This window comes from Oncorhynchus mykiss, chromosome 2 (genome assembly GCF_013265735.2).
Source record: "Oncorhynchus mykiss isolate Arlee chromosome 2, USDA_OmykA_1.1, whole genome shotgun sequence".
NCBI classification, from domain to species: Eukaryota; Metazoa; Chordata; class Actinopteri; order Salmoniformes; family Salmonidae; genus Oncorhynchus; species Oncorhynchus mykiss.
Window position 1 is genome coordinate 69,923,579 of NC_048566.1, and position 7,950 is coordinate 69,931,528.

A 7,950-nucleotide genomic window follows, 5' to 3' on the forward strand; every position below is an offset into this window, starting at 1 on the left:
AGATCTGAGAAATTTTCCAAAATCCACAGAATGCTAATTTCTCTTAAATTGTGTGCACAAATTGGTTTACATCCCTGTTAGTGAGCATTTCTCGTTTGCCAAGATAATATCCATCCACCTGACAGGTGTGGCACATCAAGAAGATGATTAAACAGCATGGTCATTACAAAGGTGCACCTTGTGCTGGGAACAATAAAAGGCCACTCTAAAATGTGTAGTTTTGCCATACAACACAATTCCACAGGATCTCCACATTTGGCTTCTTTATCTGCAGGGTCGTCTGAGACCAGTCACCCGAACAGCTGATGAAACTGTGGGTTTGGACAACCAAATAGTTTCCGACAGTTTGTGCAAAAATTGTCTCAGGGAAGCTCATCTGTGTGCTTGTTGTCCTCAGGAGGGTCATGACCTGACTGCAGTTCGGTGTGGTAACCAACTTCAGTGGGCAAATGCTCACCTTCAATGGAGAATTGTGCTCTTCACGGATGAGTCCTGGTTTCAACTGTACTGTGCAGATAGCATGTATGGCGTCATGCGGGCGAGTGGTTTGGTAATATCAATGTTGTGAACAGCGTGCCCCACAGTTGCGGTGGGGTTATGGTACGGGCAGGCATAAACTACGGACAACAAACACAATTGCATTTTATTGATGGCAATTTGAATGCCCAGAGATACCATGAGGAGATCCTGAGGCCCTTTGTAGTGTCAGTCATCATCTGCCATCACCTCATGTTTCAGCATGATAATGCAAAAATATGTACACAATTCCTGGGAGATGAAAATGTCCCAGTTATTCCATGGCCTGCATACTCAGACATATCACCCATTGAGCATGTTTGAGAAGCTCTGTATAGACGTGTACAGCAGCGTGTTCCAGTTCCCGCCAATATTAAGCAACTTCACACAGACATTGAAGTGAAGTGGAGTGGAGTGAAACACCCTCTCATCACTCATAATTATGTAGGGAGATTTGAACAACACCCCAGAGTGTATAGCGGTGAAGTTTCCTGTTAAGCTATGAATATCAGCTACGTCCAACTTTATCTGCCTATTTGGAATGAGAATCAATGTGTTTACACAGCGGGAAATGCAGAAGTCTTTTTCTTTTTCGCTATGATCAGCTCATCAAAAATGTATGGATACAAACTTGAAGCCTCTGATCACGACAATTTAGCCCACGGTTGAAACTCCTGAACAGCAGTTGTGAGTAGCCTGATTGTCCTGTTTTTAGGATAAGGTGTTTGTTAACATGTCAGCCCGTTTTTGAATTTGATTGGGCGCCATTTAGGTTAGGCTATTTGATCTGAGAAACTTGCACGATGTAAAATGTGTAATTTTATCTCCAGCCTGTGGGCTACAGAAAAGGCTACATTGTCTTTCTACCATAGGCTAGATCTGCTACATGATTAGTTAGATAATTTTGGAGCGCCGTAGCAATGAGTTTTTCCAACAGCACCCTGGAGAGGCGCGCTGGGAATTGGCAATATTTTGCGCCCCTGCCTTTGACAAAGTGGGCACTGCTTCTCACAGGGTGGCTTCAGCACTCACATAAAAAGCCCATATGCCACTGGTTGAGAGAAATTGTTAGTGTTTTAGGGCAGAATTAGTCTGTGAGGTTTTATGTGTTGTTGGAGGTGAGTCTTGGTCAGCCGCCCGCATCAATCTGCCTAATGGGTGGGGCCAGACGTGGATACAATATAGCTTAAAAAATTATATCCCAATATTTAACTATACATTTTATTCCCCATCACTACAATATAACGTTGCGGATAAAGTTTGGAAGGACAAATAGAGATTTTGTTGTAAAAAATATATTCTCCTTTAACAAAACAATTTTACGACATATCAATATCAAAATCATTTCCATATGAACACATTTTTTATAATTCATTCTAATTAAAATTAACTTCCCCCCCAACTTCCCTCATTGAGTCAGAACAAAGTTTTGGCCAACTCAAAATGTCAAAATTTCATGCGACAAGGCTTGGAACTAGTTACTATTTTTTTTTTTTTTACAGTGTATATTGGAGATATAAAACTGTGCCAATTATCATTCACAGTGCTGCCACTACTACATTGCAAATCATGAATCCAAATACAGCACAGTGGATGACAAACTCCATAACAACAACAAAGGAAAGAGGAGAATTGAAACCAGGTCTACCACGGCCAGACAGAGATACTGACCACTATACGAACACGGATTGGCCCCTCGCAATGAAATAACTAAAAATGATTGTGACACCATTCAGTCAGAGGCAGAACCAATGGGAATTACAATTTATAATAGAAAGTCTGACACCACTTATCTCCCCACCTGAATTCGGAAGAGTTCTTCTAAGAGTTCTTATTCCATACATTTTATATATGTATTTTTTTAAACTTCAATGTAAGTACACTAAAGACGGTAAATACACTGCTCCAAAAAATAAAGGGAACACTAAAATAACACATCCTAGATCTGAATGAATGAAGTATTCTTATTAAATACTTTTTTCTTTACATAGTTGATTGTGCTGACAACAAAATCACACACAAATTATCAATGGAAATCAAATTTATCAACCCATGGAGGTCTGGATCAAAATTAAAGTGGAAAACCACACTACAGGCTGATCCAACTTTTATGTAATGTCCTTAAAACAAGTCAAAATGAGGCTCGGTAGTGTGTGTGGCCTCCACGTGCCTGTATGACCTCCCTACAACGCCTGGGCATGCTCCTGATGAGGTGGCGGATGGTCTCCTGAGGGATCTCCTCCCAGACCTGGACTAAAGCATCCGCCAACTCCTGGACAGTCTGTGGTGCAATGTGGCGTTGGTGGATGGAGTGAGACATGATGTCCCAGATGTGCTCAATTGGATTCAGGTCCATAGCATCTATGCCTTCCTCTTGCAGGAACTGCTGACACACTCCAGCCACATGAGGTCTAGCATTGTCTTGCATTAGGAGGAACCCAGGGCCAACTGCACCAGCATATGGTCTCACAAGGTGTCTGAGGATCTCATCTCGGTACCTAATGGCAGTCAGGCTACCTCTGGCAAGCACATGGAGGGCTGTGTGGCCCCCCAAAGAAATGCCACCCCACACCATGACTGACCCACCGCCAAACCGGTCATGCTGGAGGATGTTGCAGGCAGCAGAACGTTCCCCACGGCGTCTCCAGACTCTGTCACATCTGTCACGTGCTCAGTGTGAACCTGCTTTCATCTGTGAAGAGCACAGGGTGCCAGTGGCGAATTTGCCAATCTTGGTGTTCTCTGGCAAATGCCAAACGTCCTGCACGGTGTTGGGCTGTAAGCACAACCCCCACCTGTGGACGTCGGGCCCTCATTACCACCCTCATAGAGTCTGTTTCTGACTTGTTGTTGTTGTTGTTGTTGTTGTTGTTGTTGTTGTTGTTGTTGTTGTAAAAAAAAAAAACAATAAATCTAATCCTGTAGTTGCAGGGAATTTATTCCAGCACTAGATGGCGATGCTCAATATCATAATTTTAATTAAAGGAATGAAATTACATTTTTTTTTAAAGAAGACATTTCATTGTGACGAAGTACTAAGAAGAAAAGGTAATTGGTTGAAAGTGATAAGGGTCTGGCAAACTGCATAAGGGGACAACTTGTGGGTAATATGAAAAAACATAACCTCCCCGTCGGGGAATTGAACCCCGGTCTCCCGCGTGACAGGCGGGGATACTGACCACTATACTAACGAGGAGTTACCTGTCTGCCATTAGATCAGTTGACTTTTTAAATTTGCATAACGAAAAAGGCGTTTAGTATGTAAATTATTTATAGTTGTCATTTTCCAAATAAAACCACTATATATGGGGAAAGTAATGACACAGGAATGTGATATAAAAATGCTGGTCCGTGAGGCGACAAAACACGTAAATGTACAACGATGGCGCATAAGACAGTGTGTGATGATAATGTTCACCAGTTTCCGTAGTGTAGTGGTTATCACGTTCGCCTCACACGCGAAAGGTCCCCGGTTCGAAACCGGGCGGAAACAATTTTGTTGACCAGTCGAATTATATCTATTACATTTTCAACAAAATCATTAGTGAAGTGACCAGCTAGAAATGGCAGCTTTCACCGATGCGACCAATTAAAAATGTAACTCGCAATGTCAAAGGGTCACAAAATGCGACTAGATGCTCACGTGAGGGTAGTGATATCTCTCAATATTGGCCACCATAAATGTTATATTTCTGTGATATATATATATATATATATATATATATATATATATATATATATATATATATATATATATATATATATAAAACTATAATTGACAAGTATGAGTGGTTTAGGTTCATTTCCCCATCCTTTGTGGGCCCAGTCAAGCAGCAGAAGGGCGCATTTTCCGATGTACTTTTAGCTGATGTTTACCCTGCAAGCTACTGGCAGAAAATTGTACAGCTGACTAAACATAGTAATAAGTAGACCTAATGTACTTTTTTTTCTCTAACCCAACGTAGGCCTACCTAACAAAGTTAGAAAACATTATCCTTTTTTCAACATTGTTTGTAATAGTGTTTAATCGCAGTGACAGACATGATAGGATACATTGATTGATGAACCATGTCAAATTGTCTAGCTAATAACAGATCACATCACATATATGTACTGAGCGATGGTCCCGTCAGCCAATACAGAAACACGGAGAACATGTACCAACTCAGCACTCTGCGGGCGGGATATTTCCAGATTCAAACAAATCACCTGGAACTTTTCTAAAAAGTCCAGAAGGGGGCACCAAATGGCGTGGGTGGGGCTGTGAAACGTTGTGCAGACTCCCAAGGAACTCTTCGAACTACTCAAGAAGAGTGGATCAAGTATTAAATTATTTTGGATTACTGATGTCACTAATTGCGGTGAAGCTGTGCCAAACAACTTCGCTGGAGTTAAAGGAACCATGAAACGTGTTTTATAAATACGTTTGATTGCTTTATTGATTGATTGAGGTAACCTCCACAGTGACAGGGAAAATAAAACACAGTGAAGTGTCTTGCTTGAAGTGACCAAGCAACCCCTGTTTCAGTGCTGTAGAAGTGAACTTCAATGAAGAACAACATAAGGAGAAAACCATCACTGATGAACAGCAAGATGAAGCTGCAGCCGTGGCCAAGTCAACCCTGAAAGTCTAGGCAGTTTTGTCATTGTCAGCTATGAAGACCGCCCCTTTGTAGGCCAGGTGCTGAAGGTGATTGGGAGGAAGTGCAAATCACTTGCATGGAGTGAGGAATGTTTTTGTCTGGCCCCCTGTGCCAGACATTACCTTCTACTATGAAGGAGATGTGAATTCAATGATCAGTGAGCCCGAGCCCTTCAGCTCAAGAGCATCTCGGCTGTCTGACACAGACTGGGCTACTTTCATGTCACACTAGTGAAACAACATCAAACACACTGTTTTAAGAATCCAAGGTTTATTATTTTCAACTTCAATGAGTTTGTGTTACAACTTTTTCTACAAAGTTACAATTTCTTTGTCTTTAATATTTGAATCTCATGAATTGTTTACACAATTAAACTTTTTAAATTCTCATTTTTAATCTTGCACTGTTCTGCACAAACTTAATCACATCTGTTTATGTTTTAATATTAGAAATATAAAAACTTTATTGTCCACGCAATGTGGAGATGAATGTTTTTAGAAGATATTGCACAAACATTTGACTTTTTCTTAAAATTGTAATGTAGAATAACACTTTTTTATGCATTTTATATTTTAATGTTCGAATATTAAATGTCTGTATTTCAGTATCTTTAATATTCATTTATTACAATGATTCTTAACACTATTTTTAACATTGTTTGAAGAATTCATCATAATGCACAATTTTAATCCTGTTTTTAGAAGTTCATTGTCATGTTCATGATGAAATGTTTCTGTGTGATACTCATTTGAGTCACTTTTGTGGTATTTCACGAAGCATTAAAGGCATTGTTGTTGTTGAATAAGAAACCATGTTAACCTGCAATGTGTGTGTGTTTGATTAAGAGGGAAATAGAGAGAGATCTGTCTAAAACATTACACCATAACAAAATACTCATGCGGTGTGACCGGCAATGATAATTTGGTACAACCAGTGTTATTAATGTTTAAAAAAACAATTCGAATATGTTATTGTTTTAAAAATGCAGAAAGAAGCTCAGTCTATAAGAGAAAACCATAACATTTTTCACACTTTTTCTCATTTATTTAACAAAAATTGTAGTTGACAGTCATTCAAAATGAGGGGTGGTCCAGTGAAAAGTGAAAAAACAAAGATGCAGTATAATTTGTATATATATTTTTATTTCATGGTGGCACTGAATTACTTTTTAGGAGGTCAATTTAACAATAGCATAAAAAATGTGTTTTGCGACAAGCTCTGAAAGTGCATAGGTAACACTCAAGGGTACATTAAAGTGTCTCAAATTAAACAGTTTTCCCTTTTCACATTTTTTTCACTTTTGAAAATCTTATACGTCATTAACCCAAATACATTATTGATGTTTATTGATCATGAAAAGCATGCAGTTACTTGCTGTATAACTCTGATAAATCTAAATGCAGTATATAAAGTCAGAAAATCTGCTGTCTTGGCCACTGCCTGTCACCTAGGGAGTACCCCAAGGCTCTATCCTAGGCCCCACCCTCTTTTCAATTTACATTAACAACATAGCTCAGGCAGTAGGAAGCTCTCTCATCCATTTATATGCAGGTGATACAGTCTTATACTCAGCTGGCCTCTCCCCAGATGTTGTGTTAAATGCTTTACAACAGAGCTTTCTTAGTGTCCAACAAACTTTCTCTACCCTTAACCTTGTTCTGAACACCTCCAAAACAAAGGTCATGTGGTTTGGTAAGAAGAATTCCCCTCTTCCCACAGGTGTTATTACTACCTCTACCTCTGAGGGTTTAGAGCTTGAGGTAGTCACCGCATACAAGTACTTGGGAGAAGAGCACTGTCCTTCTCCCAGAACATATCAAAGCTACAGGCTAAAGTTAAATCTAGACTTGGTTTCCTCTATTGTAATCACTCCTCTTTCACCCCAGCTGCCAAACTAACCCTGATTCAGATGACCATCCTACCCATGCTAGATTACGGAGACATAATTTATAGATCGGCAGGTAAGGGTGATCTCTAGCGGCTAGATGTTTTTTACCATTCGGCCATCAAATTTGCCACCAATGCTCCACTGTACTCTATAATCTTCTGTAAACTGGTCATCTCTGTATACCCATTGCGAGACCCACTGGTTGATGCTTATTTATAAAACCCTCTTAGGCCTCACTCCCCCCTATCTGAGATATCTACTGCAGCCCTCATTCTCCACATACAACACCCGTTCTGCCAGTCACATTCTATTAAAGGTCCCCAAAGCACACACATCCCTGGGTTGCTCCTCTTTTCAGTTCGCTGCAGCTAGACTGGAATGATCTGCAACAAACACTCAAACTGGACAGTTTTATCTCAATCTCTTCATTCAAAGACTCAGGCATGGACACTCTTACTGACAGTTGTGGCTGCTTTGTATGATGTATTGTTGTCTTTACCTTCTTGATCTTTGTGCTGTTGACTTTGCCCAATAGTGTTTGTACCATGTTTTTGTGCTGCTACCATGTTGTGTTGCTAACATGTTGTTATTATGTTGTGTTGTCATGTGTTGCTGCCTTGTCAAGTTGTTGTCTTAGGTCTCTCTTTATGTAGTGTTGTATGTCTCTCTTGTTGTGATGTGTGTTTTGTCCCTTATATATATTGTATTTATTTTTTTAATCCCAGGGCCCTTCCCGCAGGAGGCCTTTTGCCTTTTGGTAGGCAGTCATTGTAAATAATAATTTGTTCTTAACTGACTTGCATAGTTAAATAAATACAAAAAATAAAATAATAAAAACGTGGAAACAGCATGTGGACCGCAATGTGACGTTTTAATTGATAACCACCTAATGGTATGAAAAAG

At 39.8% G+C, this 7,950-nt stretch overlaps 1 non-coding gene across 1 annotated transcript; it reads left to right on the forward strand.

Annotated features, from left to right (window-relative positions):
* Positions 1 to 3,936: 3,936 nt before the first annotated feature.
* On the forward strand, positions 3,937 to 4,009 carry trnav-cac. Its single transcript has one exon. It is a non-coding gene; the product is annotated as a tRNA-Val (tRNA).
* Positions 4,010 to 7,950: the final 3,941 nt, after the last annotated feature.